We start from the raw sequence: 16,280 nt of genomic DNA, 5'->3' as shown, positions 1-16,280 counted from the left end.
GTTTTGAACTTGCCATTGATCACAGAATCTCCTATCTCATCTGTCACAGCTTAAGGACTGCTTTCCAAAGTCACATTAAAGTCGTTCAACTAATAAAGCTGAAATATCTCATGATTTCTGTGGGGCAGGAATATAAAGGAAAGATGGGGGGAACCACCCAAGCTTGCTGACATCAGCCAGTTTATTTAGGTCTATGGTTTCGGTGGTTTTTTAAGATTTCCAGCTATTGGGCTTTGTTTTAGCCAGCCAACATGGTTTTAGAAAAATTCAGAAGGATTGTAAATGCCTCTTAAAGACGCATTATTTCCCAACAAAATAACTGAAACCACAGCATGCAATTAAGGCAAAGCTTTTAAAAGGGACACAGTCAAGGAAGACTGCCCATTAGCATGACTCCGAACAGGGTGTTTGTCTTCAGATGTGAAGCATTTCATAATGCTTTGGAAGTATATCTTATAGTGACCTTCCTCATATTTATCAGATTGCTCACATTTTTTTTGTTACTTGACAAAAATAGAAATAGCAATTTGCAAAAAGCAAGCAAGAGGAGAAGCAGTTAGTAAGTAGTGTTGCTAAAATTAAGTGTAGGAAGTCTTCTGATTTTGAACAAAGAGATGTTTTCCACTGCTTTTGATTAGCTTGCAGAATCACTTGTACTCTTAGAACACAATTGTAAGAAATGAATGCATACTTCCTTCCTACATATACACTTACATGTACACAATGTCAGTTTACTACTCATGTTATAATGGAGATCTATACTAAACAACTTGATGGAAATTAAGCACAGTAGTAGAACAAGTGTTTTGGACCTTACCTGAGATTAAAACAGCTGGATCTTTTTCAAGCTCATCAGTGAATCTTAAAACAAGTAGATGATGCTCCTGTTGCTTGAAGGAATCCAATCATCTGAATTTTACAGCAGAAGCATTATTTTTTCTAGTCCAAGAGGAAGCCTAAACTTTTATATGAATGGCAGAGACGTTATCCAAATGAGAATTCTGAAAAAAGATTCTTCCACGGACCTGAGAGTTTGTGGTTTTGTGTTCTGCCTGCATCCCACAGATGGGGCTTTGCTTGTTGTGCAGACCAGTTGGTGGCATGCCACTGACCGGAAGTAGCACCATCAGTCAATGTGACCTAAGTTATCATCACCTTGAGCTGGCATCGGACATCTTCACTGACATCCTTTCTATTCCCTAAAACCCCTTAGCAGCAAGACATTGTGTAAGGATTGAACAAGATTTTACTTAGTATGATGAAAACCCGGTTTCATATACTGGTAGTCATCAACTTACAACAATCCGTTTAGTGACAGTTCCAAATTACAACAGTACTGAAAAAAAGTAACTTACAACCATTTTTTCACACTTACAACCATTGCAACATCCCCATGGTCACGTGATCAAAATTCAGATGCTTAGCAACTGACTTGTATTTATGATGGTTGCATTGTCGCAAAGTCGTGTGATCTCTCTTGCGACCTTCTGACAAGCAAAGTCAATGGGGAAGCCAGATTCACTGAAACAACCGTATCACTAACTTAACAACTGCAGTGATTCTTTTAATAACTGTGGCAAGAAAGGTTGCAAAATGGGGCAAAACCCACTTAACGACTGTCTGGCTTAGCAATGGAAATTTTGGGCTCAATTGTGGTCATAAGTTGAGGACTACCTGTAATGTCAGGATTTACCATTATTCTCTTTCCCTTATAAATGGAGGCTGCAAGGAGTCTAAAATAGAAGTGTCCAACATAAAAAGAAAACAGTGCTCGGTGTCTAAAGAGAACAATGATGCTCAACAATTTTTCGACAGGAATCTCTCTCATTGCAGCTTCTTAATTACTGTAACATTAAGCCTTGTGTGGGTGTAACAGGCACTTAAATAGCTGCAGCTTAGCAAGGAAAATTGTTTCAGCTCCTCCGTTCTGGCTCATTCTTAACCTCCCCTTTCCCTCTGATTTGCCCTGCCAACTTGCCTCCCTCTTGGCAGATGATATCAACTTTTTAAAACTGTTGCTAGGGGACCTTTTCAGGGCCTCATAGCTCTAATGGACCGTCCCAGGGCTTTGTCAAAGCACAGGGCCGAGGCTATATTTAAAAAAGACAAAAGCTGTACGTGGAACCTTCATTAATTATAGTGTAATAATAGGAATGGTATTGTTTTGTGTGGACAATCGGTGCCTTTAAAAAAACACTTTTAAAACCCCATATCCCTTCTTCAGCAGGAAAGAAGAGAGCGGCAGCTTTGGATTTATCTAGATCACGCAGATGACTCTAGATTTTGCCACTCCAGAGTGTGACAGAAATAGAGAATTGCTTTGGGAAGCAAATGGATTGGATGGAGAGGAGAAGGACAGAATGTAGTGCAAACAGTGTTGAATGAGATTTTCTTGTCCTGGCCCCAAAAATTCTACCCCTAATCATGCAGCATTAAATACATGAAACTATTCTGAAACATTTGTGTGTTTAAATTGCCTGGTGTTTTTTTTTTGTTTTTGTTTTTACTATTATACGCACATACTAAAGCAGGGGTGGGCATCTATGGCCATTTTAATAACCTGTGGACTTCAACTCCTAGAATTCCTGAGCCAGCCATATACCCCACATTTCCTCCCATGCTGGCTCAGGCATTCTGAGGATTAAAATCCACAGGTTGTAAAGTGGCCATAGATGTCCAACTCTATACTAAAAATTAGCCTCAACAACTATTGGCTCAAAAAAATATTAGGTTCTTATTTCCTTTAACATAGCACAGTTCAGTAACCTGTTCATTCAAACACATCTTCCTTTGGGTTCAATGGGGCTCATTCCATATAGGTGACCATCAGATTGCAATCTAAAATAGCAGATGTCTGTAGAGATTCCCAATCATCCAGTTAGAACTGAAGAAGCTTTTTGGATGAGAAGCGAAACATTTTCAAAGGAAAAAAACCAAGAAAGTCCAGTTGCTTTTTGGAAAAAGCACCTTTGGGACTAAGATAGCAGACTTCCAAACCTTTTTTTTTAAAAAAAAAAACCTCAGCTGGTGGGATATGTCAAGGTAATTATTATTTAGTAGCTGACTGGCAGAAGTGATGCTGTATATAGAGAATGAGTCAGCAGAGTATTTTGGGGGTAGCATCCCTTTAAGAGACTGTGTTTGAGGGGAATGGCAGTTGGAATCTTTAGCTCACTTGAACGGTTTGAATATAACTGATTATCTTGTATTCTGTATGCTCCCTGAATGTTGTTGTTTCATATTGTATATTAAAAAATAGTTCTTTCATCAAACCACTCTCAGATGTTTATGCTCCTGTGTTATCACAAGAAAACAAGAAAAAGGGTGTGATAATTTATATTTTAAACAACAGGATAGAACCCACCTAGATATTATCTTTTTTTCTCCTTTGTACAAAGCAGGGGTGTCAAACTGCCAGCCGCAGGCCAGATGCGTCATGCCAAAAGCGCGCCCAACCCAAAGTCACAATATGTCAAGACACGTCACGTGACGTTGAGAGTTTGACACCCCTGGTATAAAACCTAAACAAAAATGGTGGTAGGTCCGAGCAGGCAATCCCATCATCAGCACCAATTCTATCATAAAGGATCAGAAAATCCTTTGTGTAGTTTAATTTATGTCATCACTTAAAGTAACTCTTTACAAGAAGTGGGCTCATGTGGACATAATAAAGAAACTTTTATTTTTTATCAGCATTACTGCATCATCACAGTGCTGTGGATGGTGGGGGGGGGAGAATAGCAGAACTTCTTTAGGAAATAAGAGATGGAGAGCTGAGCAAAACCTTTTAAGCTTGAATTCCATGCGGCATGTACTTGCTGACTCAGTTTTCCCAATTAAGTGATCAACAAGGAAGGAGAACTGCAGTGACAGTTCACACAGCCAATGTGAAATTCCTCTTAATTACATTGCAATTAAAATAGCTGATCTGCCCGATCCAGAAAGTTTTAGAAAAGGACCTTGGCCTTGACATAGAAGATTCTGCCCTACTGCCAAATGGGCAATGATTCAACTGCCAGTCATTTTCTATATGGAGTGGAAGAGGAGAGTATTTTGTGCTCCATCTCCAGCAGCCAAATGTCTCAGGCTAAATTTCCTTTGTTTATGACAATGAACTTTGTTTTATTCCTGTCTCCCTCCCAATGGTTTGGGATCCATTGGTCTGATGTCACACTAGCCATGAAGTCATCTGAAAGGCTGACAAGGATTAAAAACTTTGCACCATAATAATCACCTTTGAGAATAAGATCCAGGGACGTTCAAATTCAAATTCCTAGTCTCCAAGTTCATGGAATTAATCTTGCTTAATAACTTTCTCTTGTTCAAATTCATGTCACAAAATATTTCCATGTACAAATATGTCAACCTGAACTTTAGCATCATCATACTATACTTCTGATTTGTTAACGAGATGCAGAATTTAGGATTTCTGCAAAGCCCAACATTTTCTTGACGGATACTAAGTTTTTCAGAGTAGCCTAGAATCTTTTTATTAAAGGGAATGCATTTAAGTTTTGATTGGGCAAACTAGCTTCCAGGAAAAAAAAATGGAAAATTTCAGGAAACAAATGAGAAACAATTGCTTCAAGGTGGGATAGTAAATTTAATTCATCCTGACAATGTTAAAAAAAGTGACCAAAAACTTGGTTGTTCCCCAAGGCCTGGGGACAGTGTGGTATCCAGCTCCTCTGGAATTTTACCCAATTAAGTATTCTCCTTTTTCCAGACACATGATCTTTGTTCTCGTTGCTTTATTGCCTTCCTCGTTTTTAATGTTGCAGGCTGTCTGGTCTTGTGCGTTTGGATAGCTTCTAAACTGAATGAATGTATACATGAATGAACCAATGAATTAATGAATACAATAAAATAGAATGGAAGAAAAGAAACTGAGAACTTGGAAACCACATTAGCACTATATCTTAACCTTAATGTTCTGTATTGTTGTGAGTTAACATATTGTGTGAATTTAGCCATTCCTGTTTGTAAATCATAAAGTACACATTTGCATGAAAAGTAAACCCATCTAGTTATAGCTTATTCAACAATTTATAGTTAGGCATAGGTTGTGCAAACTAGGTCAAAAAATGTGTTGGCATTCTGGTTGCATTCTTTTTTGTACACTCCATCTCTATAATATATCCTGAGAAGAAAAGAACTTATAACACCAAAGCTCATTGCATGCTTACTTGCAGTTAGTAAAATGCTGGGATAATCTTAGACCACAGGGAGTTCTCTCTCTGCAGTTTATACCAAGAGAAATTGGCAGAATCCTTTTCAGCTGAATTTATCACATCTTACAAATACAGCTGGCATGCTTGCATCTGTGAATACACTACAGTAGATATAGCCCTCCACTTACAACCGTTCATTTAGTGGCTGTTTGACATTGCAATAGCACTGAAAAGAAGTGATCTAAGACTAATTTTTCACAATTAAGACCCCCTGTGGCATCCCCATATTCACATTATCAAATTTTGGATGCTTGGCAACTGGCTCATATTTAGGATGGTTGCAGTCTCCTGGGATCATGTGATCATCTTTTTGTGCCCTTCTGACAGGCAAGGTCAAGGGGGAAGCCAGATTCACTTTGCAACTGTGTAACTAACTTAACAACTGCAGTGATTCACTTAACAACTGTGGCAAGAAAGGTTATAAAATGGGGCAAAAGTCACTTAACAACTGTCTCACTTAGCAACAGAAATTTTGGGTTCAATTGTGGTCGTAAGTCAAGGACTACCTGTATTCATTTTATGCCTCCATTTTATGTCCAAGTCCTGCAGCAGGTTTGCCCTTTCATGCTCTTCCTTAAAAAGCAAAGAGTTGTTTAAAGGTTTTATACCACAGAGCTCAGCTCTTCTCTCTTTATCTCCTATCAAATAAAAGATACAAAAAGAGTATTTTTTTTTCCCTATCTTCAAAAGCACTGATAGCATATCACTGGCTTGGCTGAATTATCTTGTGTATGAGTCTCCCCTACTGAAGGAATTGCCAAGAAGAGAGTAAAACAATCTTGTTGGGTAAGAGAAACAGAGACCAATGAAAAGCCCTGCCAAATTCTATCCCAAAGGGAGACTGAAGTCAAAGCAGTTAATGTTAGGCATATTCAATAGGCAAAAGGTGCAAAATTAGAGTTACATATTCATTTGCACCTCCTTTTCAGCCTCTAATGACCCCATTTTTTCCCACCAAATTTTTGCAGTACTTCCAAGCCAGTCCTATCACTCTGTATTTTAAATATCTATACTTATTCATTTAGCATCTAAATCAGTGGTTCTCAACCTGTGGGTCGGGACCCCATTTGGGGTCAAACGACCATTTCACGGGGGTCGCCAAACCACACTTTCCGCCATTTTTTCCCCTTTTCCCTAGCTGTCCTACTCCCTCTTATTGGTGGCCACACCCACTTGGGGGTCACCACAACATGGGGAACTGTATTATGGGGTCACGGCATTAGAAAGGTTGAGAACCACTGATCTAAATGGACATTTACTCTGTTAACATATATTGTGTTAAGTCTGTTAACCATAACTCTGTAGGATTTGCAATTAGATTACAGAATCATATCAACCTTCTATAGCATTCTGCTCATTTCTGACTCTATTTACTGTGCTCCTTTTCCAGTTGACACACCATCTTCCATGATGTCTAAAATACACAAAACGTCATTAAGCTTTTGCTGGGAAGGTTGCCCTTTAGCTCTTTTGCAGTTACATCTATAATCATGCTTGGGGAATCAATGTTTCCCTGTCTTGGTCTCTTGTCTTCGTATGTGGGCATTTTCTACATGAATTTGCTAATAGGTGTCTGGGGATGGAGATAAATGACAAAGTCAGTGTCCTATTGTCCCAGCACAAAGCCCATCACATCAGGAAACAAGCACAAAGGTTTCCATCATGACATCACTGCACATAAATCATTTTTTATGATCACATTTACCTGCAGCTTTACCTACATGTTAGAGGAAATGACTTAAACAATGGCATTGTATACATTCAAAATGTCATATTCTAGCAGAATTAGTGTTACCTTTCATGTATGATTGATTGATATGGTTTATAGCAATACCAATATCCAACATAAGAACCAATTCTCTTAGCCGTGTGAACATACAGAAAAACAACAACACATTAAAAAATGAAAAAACACTGGCTAATTGTTCTCCATTGTGGAGCATTTGCTTGCTGCTTATATTTTATTCCATTACAGCAGGTTCCAAAATACATAAAAAGCTTCACGGAAGTGTCTGCCTGTGCTTTTGAAAACAAATTGCTAACGAATCACACTTGCTTTGCATGTAATTCACTTGAATTGTGCAGTGTCCAAAGCATTTGCGTTAATCAGCAAGAACTGGGAGCATCAACACAATCACAGAAGAAATTCATTCAGATCTTACAGAGCAACACCAAGGCAGCTGACTGAAACAATGCATAATATCCGTGATGCATTTTTTTTAATATGGAAAAGATCCTGAACTGCAGATTGGAGGAGCAGGGAGGGAACAATTTAACAATCATGATTATTTTAATTACCTTGCTCATGTGTTGAAGGTTGAACTTGAATATACTGGAAATAAGTCCAGTGTTCAAAACTGATGGGAATGAAATGAGACTCGTGACAATATAATTTGGCAGCAGTCCTGCGTCCCTTAATTTGTGTTCAACGGCCTCTGGGTTAATAGTCTCTAAGGACTGTAGTGATGGGGGAAGGGATATAAATTATCATTCTTTTCTTTTTGCATAGTTGACTGACGAAATGTACAACAATCCACCGTGAAATGCATCTCTGAATGAATGGGTTGAAAGTATTGTTCGATTGTCAAAAGGGAGTTAAGTGCACCAAGTAAGAACTATGTTTTTTTAAAAAACAAAACAAAAAAACCCCTGAAATATCTCTTTCTAGTGCACTGGTCATCTTCGCTTCATTTCATTTTGCCTTCCTCGAGCTGGGCTCCCAAATTATGCTAGGTTACAACTCCCCCACATTGCTTTAATCCACAACCATGAGAATAGGAATACAGTTATTCTTGTAATTAAATCTCAGCTTCGCCAATCATAGTACAGTAATGTCTTAATTCTGAAAAGAGCTATATGAATCAAGCACTTTTTGGAACTGTAAACTTTGCAAATTTAACCTAGGATGAACTCCAGCAGAAGTCAGTGGGATATAACCTTGAAAAGATATAGATCAGTGGTTCTCAACCTGTGGGTCGGGACCCCATTTGGGGTCGAACGACCATTTCCTGGGGGTCGCCAAACGAGGTGGCCGCCATTTTTTTCTCCCTTTTCTTTGGCCACGCCCCTGGCACCCGGTGATGTATAAGTGGTTGGGGGTCACCACAACATGGGGAACTGTATTATGGGGTCGCGGCATTAGAAAGGTTGAGAACCACCGATATAGATAGAATGACAGCTTCTCTTACTCTATTTTGCTTCTTTTAAAAAAAAAAAGAAAAGAAAAGAGAAAAGAAATCTGACTCTAGAATAGAGCAAAAAACACAGCACTGGTTAAGAACAGAATGGGACATGGAGCAAGTGGGTAAACCGCTACAGTAAAATGTAAAGTAGAGCTCTATGAATTCTAACACAAAAGTTAAACTGGTTAAAAATCTTTGTAGGTCATTCAGCTGTTGGGATAAAAAAAATTGAAATAAAAAGCATCTATACTTAGAAGTCTCACGGGTTCAAAGAGGATCATTCACAGCAAGCAAGCACACAAACAGAAAAAGAAAAAAGAAAACCACCAAAATAGGAGAAATTCAATTATTTTTTTTAAAAAAAAATCAGAATCCTACAAACCTTATTATGTTATTCAGAAAACATGTACAGGTAGCCCTCGAGTTATGACAGTAATCGGGATTGGAATTTCCGTTGCTAAATGATATGGTTGCAAAGTGTGTCACTTGACTGCACCACTTAGCAACAACAAAATCTTGACACTCCCCGTGTTGCCATTGTTAACCAAGTCCCACCAGTTTTTAGGCAAGGACCCACCCTGATTCCAACCATCCCAGCTTGGGTCCTCCCGGTCTCAAGCCCTCTGAAGGGACTGCCTCTTCTTCAACTCCCACCCCAACTCGATCCTTTCAGCTCCCTTGCACTCTGCCACCCCTGCTGGCCTTGCTGCCTTGTGCTCCACCCATCCTGTCACCCCGCACTCCACTCGCTCTGCTGACCTCACCGGCTTGTGCTTGCTGGCCTCCTGAAACATCGTTAAGAAATGGCCCACACTATTTGGTGACTAGCACGAGCAGCCTGGGGAAGAAGGCCTCGCATGGGGCTTGGATGGGCACAGCTTGTTAGCTATGGAAGATGGCGAAGATCAGCTGCAGGCAGGAGGACTGGCAGGGTGAGCAGAGTCCAGGCAGATGGGACTGGCTGGGGCTTTGCACTGGGATGCTGGCGATGGTGTGGTGTTTAGGCAGAACTCCTTGGCAGCAGTAATGCTGGGATTGAAGGAGAAGCCCAGGGGTAGTGGTAGCTGACTTAAGACAGCTGAAGGTCCAGAGCCTCTACTCCAACTCAGTGCCATCACCTGCACCATTAAAAGCTAACTTAAGAGTTGCCCACAACTGCCCCATAGCCATTGTCACCTACCTGCATTGCGAAGGAATTGATGGGTAAGCAGAGTGCGGCCATTGGGGACACCAGCGGTTCTGTGCCACGGAGGCTTGAGGCATGGAACGCAGAGCGTGGTGCCATGGGAGGGGGCAGGACAGGGGGGAGGGGTTACCTGCATTCTGCCGGCCGAACTCTGAAAGCCTGCCTGAATGAAGAATTTTAGGGGGAGTTGAAAGCGAGACAGATTCCTAAAACCATCAGAAACATGTATTTTCTGATGGTCTTAGGCGACCCCTATGAAAAGGGGTCACGACCCACAGGTTGAGAACCGCTGTTGTAGAGGGCTGCAGAGGGGCCGATGCAACTGCAAATCCCAACTGCACATTGGGCGGAGGTTCGCGTCCTGCAAGCTGATTGATTCCATCTTCTGGTTGGGATGTGGGGGGAAGGCAAGGCACATTCAAGTGGGAAACATTAAAATTTGCTGACGTATAAAAGGAACACCTATGCAACAGTCCCCAAACAACAGCCACCAACATGCAGTGCAGTGCAGTGCAATGCAGCAGAAGTCTGTTCCAGCTTTCAGAAGAGCCACTATACAGGGCAGCCAAAAAGGCAGATATTGGGGGGGAGCAAGATAGGCAGGTGGAGGGAGATGAAGCACTCTATGGTCCTAAATATGATTTCTGATCACATGATAATGGGGGAACTGCAATGGCTGTAACTTTAGGGGCTGTGCATAAGTACCATTTGTTCAGCACTGCTGCAACTTTGAATGGTCTCTGAGCAAATGATCATAACTTGAGGACTACCTGCAGGCCAGGCACTTTTGTATCACATGATAGCAGATTAAAGATTGTTTTTCTATGGCTTCATCATACAGTCCTGCTATACCATGAAAGGCGCAGCTGTACCTGATACAGCACTCTCATCTATCACTCCCAAGTCTGCCATGAGGTCAATAAGGAACAGCCCATATAGCCAGGGCCATCTATGTCATACCTGGACACCTGACCAGTCTTTGAATTAAACAATGATAACACTGTAACCTCTTAATATGCCAACATACCTTTCTGCCTCACAGCTATGCTTTGGTACAACAGCGTTTACAGGTAGGCACAAGATGTCCTGGGTAGTATCTGTTTACTTTCTATAATTGCATCAAACTCAACATTGCAAGGGGACAAAATTATAATGCGAATTATAAGCCACTTGAACAGAAAGCTAAAACATCCTAAAAGCACCTCCTCTGTCGGTTAACCAAAAGTACAAGAGAGACTCTGCTTTCATGGGAATCATTTATTCTTTTCAAGCAGTTGACTTTGTATCAGGTGTTCATTTACAAGGAAACTCATTGTGCATAAAATACTCAGTTTGATTCATTGGACAGGTATGCTCAAGCATCAATTTCATTTTACGAAGGCAAACTTTTGTACTCCAGACACTGGGTCAATCCTTTCCCAGCTGCTTCTTTGAAAGGCTTCATGGAACAAACAGGATTTATATGAAACAAAATGCCTTCGGTGTAATTGCTCAGTTCATTTTCCACATGTACTTGTAACACATGGCGTAAAAACTTGCTGGCTATTCATTTAACCAAATTATGTGTTGAAAAATTAATGATGCCACAGGCTTGGTCTGGAATCTTTGTATGAAAAAAAAAATGAAAGGCCCTGAGCAGGAAATCAATTTAGAGGTATCCCATATGTTGCCCAAAGAACCAATCATCTGGCTATGATTATGTAGGCCTCACATAAAGGAAACAAATTGAAATGGCTAGTAATTAAGCACAGATTATGGTCCTGGAAATACTCAACTGCGCCTAACTTTGAATTCAAGAACACAATTTTAGTAATATTGCAGAATTTTAAGATTTGTATATTACTGAATTATGTGAAATAATAGAAATATTACTTCTCAACATTTTCATACAATCTGCTTAATAGACTGGATTCAGTTGTGTATTTTTATATAATTCTGATACAGGTAGTTCTTGACTTACAACCATTTGGTTAGAGACTGTTTGAAGTTACCATGGCTCTGAAAAAAGTGACTTATGACCATATTTCACACTGAGGACCACTGCAACATCCCTGTGGTCATGCGATCATAATTTGGATGTTTGGCAACTGATTCATATTTATGACAGTTGCAGTATCCTGGAGTTACTAACTTAACAACTGCAGTTAACAACTGAGACAAAGCAAGGTTGTAAAAATGGGACGAGGTTGTAAAATAGGGAAAAAACTCACTTAACACCTATCTTGCTTAGCAACAGAAATTTTGGGTTCAATTGTTGTCATAAGTCGAGCACTACATGTACTTTCACTCTACCTCCCACTCTTCACTCTCAAATTTGTTCTGAAGCTAGTTTTGAAGGGCCAACGAGCAAATCTGGAACATAGAATACCACAGAGGAAAGAAATAGGAAATCTTACTGCAGTAATAGAAATTGCTTAATAGGATGAAAGCCAGCATTCTCTGTATCAAATTACTCCAAACCCTTTGGGAAGACATACAGCAAGACAATTAGCAGGCAGAGGAGATACATTAAGGAACCCTCATGAAGCAATTAGGGTAATAATGAAATGAAATAGTTGCAATGACTTTTTACAGCATTAAAACCTACTATCCAGTTAAATGGGTAAAATATAAGTGGAAGGTTTAGCTTGTTCGTGGTAAAAAGTTTATAAAATTGCTGTCTCAAACAAAATGTTGAAATACAGGAAACTGTATTTCATCATTTGTTCCTTGAAATGTGCAACAAAGCAGAATTCAGCTTATTTGGACGTACTTCTTTTATTTGTGTATGGAATAATATCAGAGTTAATTCAGATCATTTAAATTGAAAGAGATGCCTCTATAGATACAAAGCCATCCTTTTTTTCCCTGACAGATGTAATACGAGCACTCTTGATGTAAAATTTGTGGGCATTTTCCAAGAGGTCATTTAAACTTAGTTGGAAATAAAGTTAAGCTTCCCACCTCCTCATTGCGTTAAAACCAGGAAGGGTTATCAAGATAAGGGTGAGAAGGAAGCAGAGAACCCTGCAGACTGGATCATCATTAAAAAGAACCCGAGGAATATAACTAAATCATCAGAGTAAATCTTGATAAGTTTCACTATAGTCTAACATGCACTTTATTTATGTATTTATTTATTAGATGATTGGTTTAATAAAGGAGAAAGATTGTGAGTAAAACCATGTTGTTTCCATGAGGAAATCTAAAATCTAACCAGTAAACAAGCAAACTTGTTACTCAATGCTTGTCATGGCTTGATTCTAAACTTGAGTATGCTGAGAAAATATAAGTAATAATCATCTTAGAAAATGCTCACTTGAAGTTTTAAATTTCACATTCACCAGTTTTAACAGATACCTTGCCATATTTGTTTTTTAAAAAAATAAACCTATGCTTCTAAATATTTCGCAACAGTGATACCAATTTTAAAAGTGATTTATTATTAAAAAACCAAAGTGGATATAAATTAATATTTTGATTTTCACTCCTAATATGTCTCATTACAGGAATTACTGGCTTCCTTTGGAAACAATAAATTGTAAAGTTGGCATCCTGTAAAAAGTATTTTAATCAGATATTTTCTACAGGCCTTCTCTGAAATTAAATTATATGCTTTAAATAGCTCCTTCCAACTTCATGGTCAAATCTGTATCAAATTACCATAAGTAAAGATCTTGGAACTAACACTGTTTATGCATTGTAGTTCCCCCCCCTCCCATATGCTGAAATTATGGTAAGATTCCCATCCCATCTCCCTGTTCTCTCCTTCTTACTATAAAACCTGGGTTTTATAGAACTGGGTATGGCTATTCTGGAGAAAAGAAGGACTAGGAGTGACATGATAGCAGTGATCCAGTATCTGAAGAGCTGCCACAGACAAGAGAAGATCAACCTATTTTCCAAAGCACCAGAAGGAAAGAAAAGAAACAATGGATGGAAACGGTGCAAGAAATGCCCACACGTTTAATCAAGGAGAGAAGCAGGGCTTTTTTTCTCATAGAACATCCAGAACGGAGTTCCAGCACCTTCTTTGGATGGAACCTTATTGGATTGGCAAGGCGGGTTGTATGTCGTGTGTGAGTTCCAGCACCTTTTTTTTTTTTTTTAAGAAAAAAAGCACTGGAGAGAAGCAACCTGGAACTAAGGAGAAATTTCCTGACAATGAGAACACTTAACCATTGGAACAACTTGCCTCCAGATGGGTGCTCCATCACTGGAGACTTTTATTTTAAGAAGAGACTAGACAGCCATTTGTCTGGAATGGTAGGGTCTCTCGCTTAAGCAGGGGATTGGATCAGAAGGTCCAAGGTCCCTTCCAGCTCTATTCTGATTGATTGATTGATAGATCTTCAGAATTATGCATAAACTTCCATCCACCCTTGAGCCTTGGGGACTGCAAAATAAGAATGTGAGAAGTACTGAAAGATTTCTCACACCTCTAATGTTCCACTGTATTGCATGTTGATGAAGGTCCCAGTGACTAGAAGATGAAGAATACCCAAAAAAAATCATATGTCAATACTGCAGGTGCAACACTCCAACCCTAAAATCATTTTTTTTCCAGTTAATATGCTATATAAAATAGTCAATTTTGTAGGACACTCTATGGCTAAAATAAATTCAATCTTTTAGCAAGCTTTCATTTGAGGGCTTAAGAGCTGGATAGCAGAATTAATAGTTAAAGATTTAAAATGAGTATGTTTATATATTTAGCATGAGCTGAGAGGAAAAAAATATTAGTTCAAAACAACCCTCTAGGGCTGAGCTCCTCCATCTCCTTCTAGCCAAACTGCACCTGGATAAAAATAAAGAGAGAAATGAGGTTCTTAAATCTGTTTTTCATCCTATCTCAAGAAAGGTAGATTAAAATACAGATTTAAGAACTAAATTTTTCACTTTTTAAAAAACGGGATTAATCAGTTTTTGTGAAACCCTTTTGGAAACACAAGTTTGGGCAGTTTGTGATGAACACCTACACAATAAAGTCCACAAAATTCCTTAACAATACTCTAGATGGGAGAATGCACAGGGATTCCTAATCACAATGACCCCAACAGAGTGGTCCATGTTTAATGGCATTAAAAGGCAAGCTCTGCCTTTTCATGCTAGCAAAATACCTAAGGAGCTGAGTTTGTATTGCAACAATGCAACACATATTGTTACTTCCTTGTTATGTGTATGTGGCAGGGGAGAGGGGGTTTGCTCCCAAGCCAGCAAGATTTTTCCTCCAAGCTCAGGGCTGCTTATGAATCAGAGGGGACTTTCAAAATCAGCTGTGGAGACACACTCAATCATGTTAAGCAACAGCTGGATTTCATTCTCTGTATGTTGGATCTTAAAACCGTGGAAGAGATACCGGCACATGTTTAATGGACCTGCAATGATCCCTTTTTGGTTTAGTATTAATAAATATCTCAATAGAGCATTAGAAAGAAAAGTAAGATTCAAAGCTTTTAAAGGTAATGTTTAAACAACTATCCAAAATACGGAATTCAACAATGTATGAAAAACTGAATTTATCAGGCAAAAATAAATGGTTTTCTTCCTGTGGAAAGACACTATCCAGCCAGTTTTAAACCTGGACTGGAGCAGCACACTTATTTAAACTTATCCTATACAGCTGGTCCTCGATTTACAACCATTTCTTGAGTGACCCTTCAAAGTTACAATGGCACTGAAAAAGTTACTTCTCACCATTTTTCACACTTACCGTAAATGCCAGCGTATAAGACGACTTCCGCGAGCGCTGAAATCGGCACCAAAGACGGGGGTCGTCTTATACGCCAAGTCGTCTTATACGCCGGAAATACTGGTAGTTTCCGGCGTATAAGACGACGTTCTAGGAATGCGGCCCGGCTATAAAGACGGGGGTCGTCTTATACGCCGGGTCGCCTAATACGCCGGCATATACGGTACATCTGGCATGTATTTACGACGGTTGCAGTGTCCCACGGTCACGTAATCACCTTTGGAGACCTTCTAACAAGCAAAATCAATGGGGAAGCCTGATTTACTTAACCCTATGACTAACTTGACAACTGCAGTGATTCACTTGATAACTGAGGTAGAAAGGTTGTAAAATGGGGCAAAATTCGATCAACTGTCTTGCTTAGCAACAGAAATGTTAGGTTAAATTGTGGTCATAAGTCGAGGACTACCTGTATTGGCATAAAGTCAGATATAATACATCTTTGTGTAATCAAAGTTCAATTTAATAACTAAGTTATTTCCTTTTGTGTGTTTATATAATTTTTGGTTTGGGTTGTGATTTTTTCTTTATTATAAAAAATAAAAACAGAATGTACTAGCTTATGACATGAATTGCTTGGTTCTGGCTTATCATGATATGTCAACCTAACCATTACAATCTTCACACCACTCTTAGTGTGATCTGTGAACCAACCAATATTTTATTTAAGTCAACTAACCATGATTAGTCAATTTGTGGCTCAACATGGCACGTGAGTCCAATCGATGATTGATATGAAGTGTCAGCTGTGCCACTCATAATTTGAAAAAATCATTGTGGCAGCATTTTGGAAGGCAGCAGATAGAATTAAATAAAGATAAATTAACTGAAAATATTTCTGTTCTAGATGCCTACAAGTATGAAAGTTGATGCTTTCCTTTTCAAAACAGGCTGCTTAGTAAGCAATGACTCAACAAAGGATTTAAGAATAAAAAGGATATGACCTCTAT

Source organism: Crotalus tigris, unplaced genomic scaffold, assembly GCF_016545835.1.
Source record: "Crotalus tigris isolate CLP2741 ecotype Arizona unplaced genomic scaffold, ASM1654583v1 scf7180000024117.2648584, whole genome shotgun sequence".
Taxonomy (NCBI): domain Eukaryota; kingdom Metazoa; phylum Chordata; class Lepidosauria; order Squamata; family Viperidae; genus Crotalus; species Crotalus tigris.
The sequence above is the reverse complement of the archived record's forward strand: the minus strand, read 5'-3'. Positions refer to the sequence as shown.